The sequence below is a fragment of the Dermacentor variabilis genome, chromosome 11, assembly GCF_050947875.1.
Source record: "Dermacentor variabilis isolate Ectoservices chromosome 11, ASM5094787v1, whole genome shotgun sequence".
Lineage (NCBI taxonomy): Eukaryota > Metazoa > Arthropoda > Arachnida > Ixodida > Ixodidae > Dermacentor > Dermacentor variabilis.
In genome coordinates, this window is record NC_134578.1 from 54,157,835 (window position 1) to 54,169,570 (window position 11,736).

Consider the following 11,736-nt stretch of genomic DNA (forward strand, 5'->3'; position numbering starts at 1 on the left):
CATTCCTGCTTGATATTGTGGTCATCCCACGCACTGAAGGAGTCGGTCTGAGCTGAGCTTTGGTTGGTGAGCCGGCCAAAACAAGCGCGGTGCACCTTGACGTCAGAGTAGCCGCGATCATCGCCGACGTACGAACCCAGCAGGCGTTCGTCCATGGAGCGAAGAACGTGACAGAACGCTAGCACCGACTACACAATGCATATTGTGTAGTCTAGCTTCCAGACTAGACAAAGCTCTAGCGTGCTTGCACGTGAGCACACGCTTTCAGCGGAGAATGTCTGACGACCAAAAGGTTGGAAGAGCAGCAGAAAGCTGTTCGATTTAAATGTTGGCTGAAAGTAAAGCTTGCCTTCAGATGAGAAAGCTGCAAAAATGTCGACATTGCGGACTTAGTTTGGTCGCCGTAGTTTATTTCCAAATTCCGAGGAGCATTTCCCGCGCCATGGCTCCCTAAAACGGTAATTCGTTTCTTACATTCTTTTATAGTAAACAAACCGTTCAATTTTACCACTAGAAGCATTGAACCTTTGTAACGTAAATTGGAATGCATCACGTAACCAACGGACGGAGAAGGAAACACACAGGACAGACGCGGAGCGCTAACCGATGATGGCCGCTAAACTAACAAGTGTAACACTCGAATTCACACATAGAATTTAATTCACACATAGAATTCACGCTTTCTATGTGTGAATTCGAGCGTTACCTTTGTTAGTTTAGCGGCCATCATCGGTTGTCGTTCCGCGCCTGTCCTGTGTGTTTCCTTCTCCGTCCGTTGTCGTTTGCGCGGTTACGTGATGCATTCCAATATCGGCCACCAATTAGCCCGACTCTCCCTGTTAAGTAACGTAAATTGCCATACTCAGATTTAACTTTTGAAAAGATCCTTCCACGCTTGGAATTGTAAGAGGAAACTTTATCTCGGGATCTACTGTAGTTACATGGGAACAGAAAAAACCTTTCCTTTTTTTTACCATCTGCCGTAACGAATCAGATGAGGTTTCTTGCATTTAAATGTAAATGTTGAAATCGACCGACTGCAGTGAGTAACTTCTTCTTCTAGGGAATTATTATTTCCCAAAAATTTGCAAGCTTTTAGTATCATTTCCTGAAATACCCATTCCTCCTTAAAAAAGAAAGCCGAAGAATGCCACAGAGATAAAGCTTCCTCCTAATCTCAGAGCGATAATTATAAGTGGCTATGCGTTCAATGCCGTTGACGCCGGCGCAACAGCCGCATCTTGGTAGGGACGCGGAAGCTGAGAAGAGGATGCAGTAGTAGGACGAGAAGTAATTTTTGTATAAAACTCAATGGATGTAACGAGGTTCGCGCGTGCTGGCGCGGTCTCTCTGTATCAATGTTTGCTAAGCTTCAGTTAGGATTGTGATTTCGCAAACATGAGCATAAGTATTCTACTGTTGTTGACTTTTTGGCTTGGGCTAGAAATTGTACCATTTCTTTCCCTGAGAAAATTGGTTCATCAAATTTCCTTTTCCGCAATACGCGACTTTTGATTAGCATTAGAACGACTGGGGCGTTTTTTAACTAAGAAACTCGGAAGGCCATTCCACCTCTAGTTGACGTCGATGGAAGGGTCTCTTCGAGCTAGCTGAACGGGAGTATGCGGTGCACGACTGATATTTTTTGCGAGAGCGACGCTGGAGTGACAACATTGGATTGACACATGCGCGACTCCAAGCAGACGCTCGCTACCTAGGGGCCTCGCCGACAAACAGACGATCCAGGTTCAGGCTTGTAGCGAAAGGGGGTCTCCTGTCACGGCACGCGCTAAATGCCTCGTGGTTCTCGAATCATGGTGACGTCGCCGCGCAAAATGCCCGAAAATTAAAAAAAAAAGATGTCGAAAGACTGTTGTTGCGTACCTTCCTGCGTGTCATCGCGTTGGAATGACAGCAATGTATGATTCATCATTCCCCGAAAGAAGCACACGACGCGCATCGGAGAGCGAATTGGATAAAAAACTTCCGCATTGGGCAAAGGTGACTTACACTATACTGGTTTGTTCGAAGCATCTCCCTCGGGATGGCTTCTTTCTTCCCAGCGAGGAGACCATTCCTTGGGAACGTTCTAAGGCCCCTTCTTAAGCTTAGTATAGAGGGGCTTCAGAGCGTTCGACCTGCGCACAGCGCCAATAGTTCGCTTTCGATAAATTCGACCTTGGCATCCTGGCTACTGCACTACACGTCAGATGGACCCAGGTCGCTCTTAACTCGAATATGCTCCTGACTCGAAGCTTTACCTCGTTTTTCCTTAGCACTCGACTCCGCTTGTTTTCGCAGAGCACATTTTCCCACTGTTTTCCTCGCTCAGGTATCCCGTCCACCATGTATGCGGTGGCTGCCAACTCTTTGGTACGCCTCCGCACGGTTCGTCCCGACATCGACGTAGTTGCAACTCCACTCCAAGAATTAGTAGACATCCTTACCCCAGGCCTCCCCCCGCATTGCCAAATGTATGGCCTGTCCATTCACAGGCCAAACTGGAAGCTCATCACGGCCAGTTTCCTCGACGCTAGGCGAGCCACTTTCATGTATCGCCTGGCGCGAGGGTGCCTGCCGTTGGGCTACAGGCCCTTCACGGCCGTCCCGGCTAGTGGAGTGTGCCCGTTCTGTGGCGCTTGTGAGGACTGGGTTCATGCCTTTGCGCAGCGTTTGCTTCCTGCAGCTCTTCTCCGTAGGATTGCTAGTCTTTTTAATCTCCCTGGCGTTCCTTATCAGACAGTTCGATTTTTGCACCCTTTGCCTAATCAGGCGGTCAACCAGTTCGTGCTTCTCCTCGCCGAGTGCTCCTACCAAGTTTGGTTGGCATGCCGCGATGCAGTTTTCCGGGGGAGGGCAACGGGCCTTCACGAAGTGCTTTCGAAAGCACGGAAGGAGGTCTGGTTCCATCTCACCCGGGAGCGGCACCGCTTGGGCGAGAAGAAATTTCTTGAAGTGTGGGCCCGTCCTGCAGTGATTTTTGATGAGTCAGGTGGAAAGCTATCCATTAAGTTATGATGCATGCTCCTAAGGTCGCTCGACTCGGCCGTGTGTGCCAGTCGATCTACGGGGTTTTGTTTGGTTCAATGGAACCCAGAGCTGGAACCGGTGGTGGCACACCCTTGGTCGGTCGCGCTGCTCCGCGGACGGCTTTGGTGCTCTCCATGGTTGTATGCCTTGGCCTCTTTTGCGCCGAGGCAGTCCGAGGGCCAGTCAGGCTTGAGTCCTGTAAGACCGACATGACTGTTTGCGTATTGAGTGCAGTAACTCTGTGTTGCTGCACCACAACAGCCCCCTTGTCCGGGAAGGACCGTTGGGCCGAACCAAAGCCCCCCGCCCAGTCAACCCGGGTTGAGGGGGTTAAACGGGGTCAATGTATCGAATGATGCTAGGTTGATGAATACACGAAAGCTCATGGAAAGCCAAGTCCTCTTCCCATCTGACAACGGTTCCATTACAAGTGCTTCAATTCGTTTCTAACTGATGCATTTAGCCTAACACAATAAGTTTGCCCAAAAGAAAACCCTCACCAAATTTTGGAAACCTCTTGGAAGAAACTCAACTTGGTCCGATTGGTTGTTCACTTCTCACGTTTCACCGTGGTTTGAGAATTCCCAGGGGCGGCAGGTGTGGGCTGTGTTCCCAAGCCCAGGGCACTACCTCGATCACTGCGTACTGCGAGCACGAACAAGCGGCAGTCATCAGACGCAGACGACCATATCACACGTATCAGCTTTCTCTAAAAAGAAAGACGCGCCTCGACTCACGAATAGAACACTCATTATGTTTTTATCCCAAGAGACACTGACCTCGTAACATTACAATTGTTTAGCCCCATTGCATGCATGTGTGTGATTGCGGCATGATGGTGAAAACGTGGTGTCGTTGGGTTGGGAGGCCAGGTTTCAATTCAACTCTGCACGCCACTGAAAACAGCTAACGCAGTGGACGTTGGGTCGTCGTTCAGACGACAGCTCAGGTTTGATCAATATCTCTCCAACGGGTCTCCGAGCGTAAATGAAAGTATACGTCAGCTTTAACCCAAGTTCTCGCTCTTTCGTTGGCTCTCGAACGTCCTTCAGTAGGTTAGGGCACGCATTCACAGAAAGCTCATAGGCCAGAATTTCATTGAGATAGCACTTATACCGACACTCCAGGCGCATTTCACCTATCATCGTGACCGTCGGCGTAGGCGTCGACGTGATGTTCCGTATGAAGTCCAAGTGCGATAACATCGTCGCCGCGCGCCGTATGCTGCATGTGCGAGCGAAAGCGTACGAGTGTGAACCGACGATGGTGGTTCATTCTCGCGCGCGCTAGGGAGGTTTAGCGGTGATATAGCGCGCAGTCTTTCTCCATCGCGTGCAAGGCTCCGGGGGGTGGGGGAGTATAGACAGGGGGGGGGGAGGCGTTCTGCTCCGGAGGCGGCTGCGTATGGCGCGGTCGCCGCACTTTGTCACTCCAGTGCTCCGACAGCAAATGTGCGGTCATCGAGTGAGATGCGTTCACGTTTGCTTGCGAGTATCTGACATCGTGCTTGTTTAGTTAGTAAGCGAACGTTTACAAGTTTATAAGGCTGATGAAACTACAATCCTTACTTCGCATAGCTGTCTGCTAATTTGCTGTCTCAACTAATGGTTAGAGATTCGGGCGAAACTGCTACTCTTTTCTTAGGAGCCAAATCTAGCCAATCTCGATGCTGCAAGTGTTAGAAAAGGCGTCCGGCCAACGCGAAATACGCATACCAATGAAAGGTTGTGCGAATTTGCCCCTAAGTACTAGTGCTGCTGAGTTGTGATGCTTTGCACACGAAGAGGGAAGTGTGAACCGTAAAGAAAGCATCAAAAGCGTATGACGGATGAGCGTCATTAATTGACCTCGTTTTCGCCCGGAAGGACACAAATCACATCATTAGGCACCGAGCCAGGGCTGCACCCTCGGAAGCCTTTCGCTTCTCGGAAACTATTCCGGAATGCCTTATCCCCTTGGTCACAGGATGTGAACTTGCAATTGACGAGGGGATAGATCGGTTTGGATGCTCAAAGTTCCTGGAACGCTCTTACTGTGTCCTTCGGTGGGGGTTTCTATGGGTGTAGCCTCGCCAGTTTACGAAGAGCCGCGCAGCATCAGATGAAGCCTAGTTCTCAGAAGTCCCCATATACCGGCGCGCTCGCTGGGCGTGCTTGGGGCACACAACTCGTATAGTCGTCGATAACACATGTTACGACAAGCCAGCAACTTCGCAATGCTACCGGGGCGCGAGGCGACTGCTTGCGCATTGCGTCGCTTCCGCATCTCAATTTGCTTTTCTCATTTTTTGGTTTTTGCGAAGCCGCCAACCAATTTGCATGACGAATTGCCCCAGTCGGCGCGGTAGACGCCCCGGTCTAAACAATCGCGCCCGCTTCTCGACGCCCGCAAGGCCAAAGAAGCACGGCTGCTTAAACTAAACACAGTAGGAGGGGGGGTGGGGGGGGCGCAGGCTGCCGGCGCGCTCCTTAACTTTAACTAGAGCAGCCGGCCGTCTGTGCGCTGATGAATCGTTAATCACGATCCCGACGCTGGTGCAGGCGAACGCATTCCCACCGCCGCGTGATGGATACGGCAGTGGCACGGAAGGGGGTGCGGTGGGCCGGTGAATCGTTAGGAGGCGCCCGTGCCGCGTGCTCACTCCGTTGGCCCAGATCGCTAAGCGGCCTGGCATCGCACTGGCCGCGCGGGGGGAGAGGGCGAAGACGCAACGGGATTGCGTCGTCGTCGTCTTCGTCGTCGTCGTCTTCGTGCTGCTCCCTGCTCGCCATCGCCGGCGCCGGCTAATTGCGTGCGCGCCGGATGTCGCCCGATGTTCGCGTCGAACGCTCCTTGATAGCGTATCTCTTGTTTCGCTCTCCGCGAAGAAAACTCGGACGCGGCCCATGGCGAGGAGGAGAGAAGGGAGAGAGAGGGAGCGCGGAGACGCGGTCCCTTGTGCGGCTGCGTGCCGAGGGTTACGTAACAATTGTCGTAAACGCCGATCGCCGAAGTTGGGACGGCTGCTAGAATGCGTCTACTTCGCCGGTTTGCGTTGCTCTCGCTGCGACGCGATCGCGCGAAGCTTCGCCATAGTGTGGCCAGCCTCCGCGTCTTGAGGTTGCAGGAGGAACGCAGCCGAGCGGCGAGACCCATTTCAACAACCGTATTCATTGCAGCCGCGTGCGCACCCTTGACGAGGGAGCGTTGCGGGACCCAATCTAAACAGTACCGCACATTCACGAAGACGAATTATTGTCTCTGTAATAATAATCGTCATCGGCCTATGTTACATTTTAATGCGCACCCATTAAAAAAACGTCTTGAAGATTGGCGCAACTCGATACACTCATCTTCAAGTTGCATACTCAATTAAAACAGAAAATAAAACATAAAGAAAAAAATCGTTTCCATGAATATGTGCAGAATAAATTGAAATTGATGATGAATATTTCATTCAAACAAACTTATAGCACTACTTTCTCGACGTTTCCTTCTTTCAGCCGCAGTAACAATGGTTAGTGAGTCTAGACGGATGAGGTAAGTATCAATTGCCTAGGTGCATATATATAGCAACGTGCATCATACACGCAGTGGTATCTGTGTGCAGGGTAACTTCAAAACTCTTGAAGCTCATTGGATAACCTACATTTTTTGCATCCATACACTGCAGGTATCAATGGAAAAAGAAAGTGCAGCTTCCTTGCTAGTTCTGGCAACGAACAGCGAACGGCAAGGAACAGGCGAGCAGCGATTACTGCGTGTGTTGTATTTTTTTTGCGTCATATTGACAGAATAAAAAAAATATAAAGCAATGCTGCGATCAGTATACGATTCCGTACTCTACGCACTCCACTTATCTGCATATCTTCAAAACGATCGTGGAACGGACGCGTTAGAGCGGAGTTGAGTTTTTTTTTTTCAACCATGTGCCTTATACGCGACCAACTGTTTATAGAAAAAAAAAAGTTTATAAAGAATTGACTGTTTTTCGTTATTTCTCGCGGAACGGACTTGTTAGAGCGGAGTTGTGTGTGTGTTTTTTTTTGTTTTTTTTTTCAACCATGTGCCTTACGCGACCAACTGTTCACAGACCAAAAAAAAAAGAAAGTTGATAAAGAATTGACTGTTTTTCATTATTTCTCGGCGGAGGCTATTGTGTGGAGTCACGAACCCCTACAGAAACCTGCGCACCTCTCTGCAGCTTACGGGCGCCCGTTGTTTCCTCGTTATCCATATTCTCGAACGCGCATGCGGCAATCTATGTGAAAGTATACGTCTCCGCGCCGTGTGTATAGGTTATGCTACCGCAGTGTAAATACGCCGGGACGTTGGGGTTTTCGCGCCTTAATTTCGTCTCGCAGTTTATTCCGAGGAAAACGTCCTGCAGGAAAGGAAGCCCCTGCCAAACGTTATCGCCCCGATCCGACGAGGATATATATTCCATGCGCCGTTCGAACCGAAACTATATATTACGTTCTTATCGCCCCGGAACTGTTGCGAGGGCGGAGGGGCAAGGAAGCGGCGGTGCAAAAGAGGTGCTGGTGCTGCCAGGCTTCGGAGTTACTTTTAGTCCACCCCCGCTGAGCTTCGAAAATGAAAAGCGGCGTAGAAAGCAGACTATATTCGTTATAGTAGGCATGTAAGGTGGCGCTTCTCGTAGCGACGTCAACGCGCGCGCTATAGCTTCCAATTCGAAAAGCATATACTGCAGCCTGGATGTTTATCCGCGTCGGTTTATATTCGGCGTCACAAAGCCATTTATCAGTGGTATTCACGTTCATGAAAGGGATTGTAGGATCGGCGCTTTTCACCGCTCTCGTGACTAAGTGTGATTAAATTGTTTGCTAAAGAGTTTGCTTTCAGGCGGACTTAGGACACTCCTTGGCAAAATCAACGGTTACTTTTATTGAAAAAAAACAAAAGCCGTATTCAGTCGACATTACGGTGTATGGCGGTCGCCCTACCGGAAGCGGCACAGTCGACGCAAAATTGCGACATCGTGTAGGGAAAAGAAGAGCGATACTGTGGGCCAAAAGACGTAGGGCTATGGCTAGCCGGAACACTGAATCCTATAGCTGCACGCACCCTTACCGGCGCTCTGGATGGGGCCCCGGGCTACGGCCTCTGAAGAATAATGCTCGTGCCTCGACTTGACATGGCGCTAGGCAGACGAAGGTACTAAGCAGACGAAAGCTACGCCTAAGTGTTCTCTTTGATTAATTCCTCCTCTAACGCATGCTCTTGTGATTGAAAGCCGTTAAGTAGGCTAAGCGTGCGCCGTGAAGAATGCTCTTTAAGTAATAATAATAATAAAAAAGCGTTTTGTAGCACCGGTTGCCTCGCCGACGTTGACTGTATGTAAAACACGGCTGCGGTATCCCGATGGTAGCAGCAGGTGCGAACGAGCGGTCTGCGAAGCACAGCGAGTTAATCAGAATGCGTATAATTTGACCGTCTGGTATGGGCTTGCGTACGTGGATCTTCGTGCATATCAAATGCAGATGACGTGCGATTGCGCTTCCGTCGCCCCGAGAACAAATGCGACACGTCGGCCATTTGTGGAAGGACGAGGCTCAGCGTTTCGTCTGCTATAGCGTCGTCTAGAACCGAACATCACCTTTAGAATTCACGTGCTCTCCCAGCTTTTCGCATTTAACACCAACCTCCGCTAGCCTTCCTCCTTGCACCTACGCCGCCATTACTTTCGTCGCGTTGACATTCGAGTCGCGCCGCATATTACAACCGATGTTTTCAACGAAACGTGTTCTCATTCTCACTTGCGGTCACTGCTCACGCAGGTCAGTGAACAAACAAAGACTTCTATTTGTCATTATTACGAAGTGCCCGACACCTATTGGTCATTACAACTTGGTAACACAACGACTGTGCGTATTTCACTTTCGAGCCTGCCCGGTAAAAGGGAAAGTAATGGAAGGAAACGAATCACCAAGAAAAAACGCGACACGAAGCTCGTAGAACGGGTATCCGAAAGAAAAATGATCCCGCGCTTGAAAGTGACGACGCGGGCAGCTTAGAAACCTGTTATGGAGTGCCTGCGACCTCGAGAAACTGAACTCGGTGGCAGCGCGAAGGAAAAGTCGCTGCGGTCCAGCGGTAGCAAAATCATATGCGAATGGCCTAGCGGTGTTTACGTCCGGTCAAAGGTCAATCAAGGGTCGCCGCTGAATGTCTTGATCCCTCTTGCGCCCTCTCGTGGCTCGACGTGGGTATGGACGACGGCTGACCGCAGGCGCAGTGTACCTGCGAGTTGATGGGTTTTGGGAGAGGGGCGTGGAGTCTGTGGGAGAACAGCAAGCCGTATATGCGCGCGCTGACCATTACGAAAGAAGTCCCCTAAAGGTGTTCTTGCATCATTGGTGCTAGCGCTGTCGTCGTGCGTGAAATGCAGTCGAATTCTAGGCAGCTTAGTGGGATGTAATGCGTTGTAACGTTGTGCATTGCATCGCCCACTGAGCGGCAGTCTTCGCGGACAAGACATGTCTTTGGACAGCGAAGGGCTTTTTTGTTCACTCTGATTGCGATGCGTGTGAAGATAGTCAGGTATAGGCAAGCTGTAACTGCGAAAACATGTGAAGGTAAAAAAAAACAAAACAAGAAGGAACGCCTCAAGCATGGAATTACAGCTCAATCAGGAAACCATCGTTCTGGAAAAAAAAAAAAGAAGACTGAGCGTGTTGCATCTTCCCACTGTAAACCGCTCTGTGGAAGTTGATCTGTTTGAAGGTAGGAGCCAAATAATCAGCAAGCATATGTGGCATTTGTGGATAAAACTCATCACCAAAGTAAACAAAAGCAAACGATTTCGGTACCGAAAATCAATGCTATTACTGCAAAGGCAGATTATTAAAGTTATTAAAGGGTATCAGTACGCAAGCAAAACTTAGACTGGAGCAGTTCATTCTATGTTGGTTGCTTAACTTAACAACTTGGAGAACCAGCGCGGTACAAACTGACTGACGTGAACCCTGTCACCAATGACATTCGACGAACTTCACGAACACCCACACAGAAAACAAAACAAAACGTTAAACCAGTACAAGTTTCGTTCTGTCGACCTTTCTCTGTCAGAGGCGGCCACGCCAGCTACCATCGGTAGGTGAGTTTAACGTGGTTGTTGAGGCGACACCGTGTGGCGTTTCTGGTGGTGGCAACAACCTGCAAAGCAAGAAACTTGAGAGACGGCGACTGCTGCCGCTTTGTGCCTAAGCCACGTGGCTGTGTTGCTGCAAATTGATTTGATGACTAGAATGTTTAGATGTGGTAGAAATAACCCACTTAATCGTTAAAAGCACCTGTATTGTCCTTTTTTATTCGACCGTTACACACGACCGAAATAATTTTTTTATTAGTTCTCTTTTCAAAGGCTCATCCCCACATCCATTCAAAGACATAACTGCAAAGCAAGACGCTATAACTCTATTGGGGAAAATCGCCCATGACTACGAATTTTGAAACGGAATATGTTATATGGGCGGAAGTGAGCATGCTAAATACAAGAAGAGGCTCAAAGCGGTCAGGAATACTAATAATGAAGACAAGAACATCAGGCAAAAAAAAATTTGCACCTGCACAACCTTACGTGACTGGAATCATGACGCGCGGAGCGAGAAGTATAACGAACGCGAGGCTGAGTTGCAATCCTACTTCGACCATAAAGGCAGGCACTGTTGCAAAAAAATTAAGTAGGGCGGCGTTACGTCCAAACTGTTCGAAAAATAGATTACGCATCGCGGAAAGCACTAACGACGTTTATTCCGCGCCAGTCAGGCGGGTGCTAGAGGAAAAGGAAGACGTTGAGGCCGCTTTGGACGTTCTTTTTTATTTTTTTTTTGAGTACTCACGATTCGCGCTGTCAAGTCACTCAACCGTCTTCTGCAGATCACTGTCTCAGCACGTACGTTTTTTTATGCGCCTTCACAGCAGGATGCGTGGGCGCTCCTGTTTCTTCGGTTCTTCGGCGAAAACAGCGGGCGTTCGCGTTCTTTCATCAACGCGCTGACTGGACGCCGAGCGCTGCATTTCATCCTGCTGACTGCCTCTGATGCGAGCTGCTTCACTCCGCCGTTTCTTTTTTAGAGCAGCTCTATTTTGGCATCTAGTTAGAACAGCGATGCAGCGATGGGCGCCGCAACTTAGTTTTCTACACGAGGACGCCCGCTGAGTACTAACCACATGGAGCGCATGTCTAACCACATGGAGCGCATACTAACCACATGGAGTGCATGTGAGTACTAACCACATGAAGCGGAGCCGATGTACGGTGTCACCGCCTCCATGTTCGACATCGCACGACATCCAACCTGTACCATAACGGCTGAGAACATCCAGAGAGGCGTTTGTGCAGATATGCATACGAATACGTAAAGACGTGTGTCCTGACCACTCGAGCACTCGAGCACTGCAGTTTGCAGCAAATAAATACTAATAGTATGAGAGAAGCAATAAAGTTCGAGATTGCAGGGTGAATTCTTCGTGCGTCTTATGCATGCTAGGCGCCAAATCTGACAAGCATTGTCGGTGAAACTGAGCATGCAGCTACGTAATATATGCGTAATAATTCTGCTGTGTGACTCCCGAACTATAGATCTATAATTCCTGTTTATAACTTTTTTTTCAGTTTATTCATTTTTCTCTTCGCATAAGCTTAATGGGCCGTTTCATTGTTTCTGTGCTTCTGTGGAGCCTGTCCCATCCAGACTCTCT

General features: G+C 49.4%; 1 long non-coding RNA gene across 1 annotated transcript; it reads left to right on the top strand.

Annotated features, from left to right (window-relative positions):
• The first annotated feature begins 311 nt into the window (after positions 1-311).
• On the top strand, positions 312-6,755 carry LOC142564111 (uncharacterized). Its single transcript, XR_012824489.1, has 3 exons — positions 312-458; positions 6,513-6,549; positions 6,683-6,755. It is a non-coding gene; the product is annotated as an uncharacterized LOC142564111 (long non-coding RNA).
• The last annotated feature ends 4,981 nt before the right edge of the window (positions 6,756-11,736 follow it).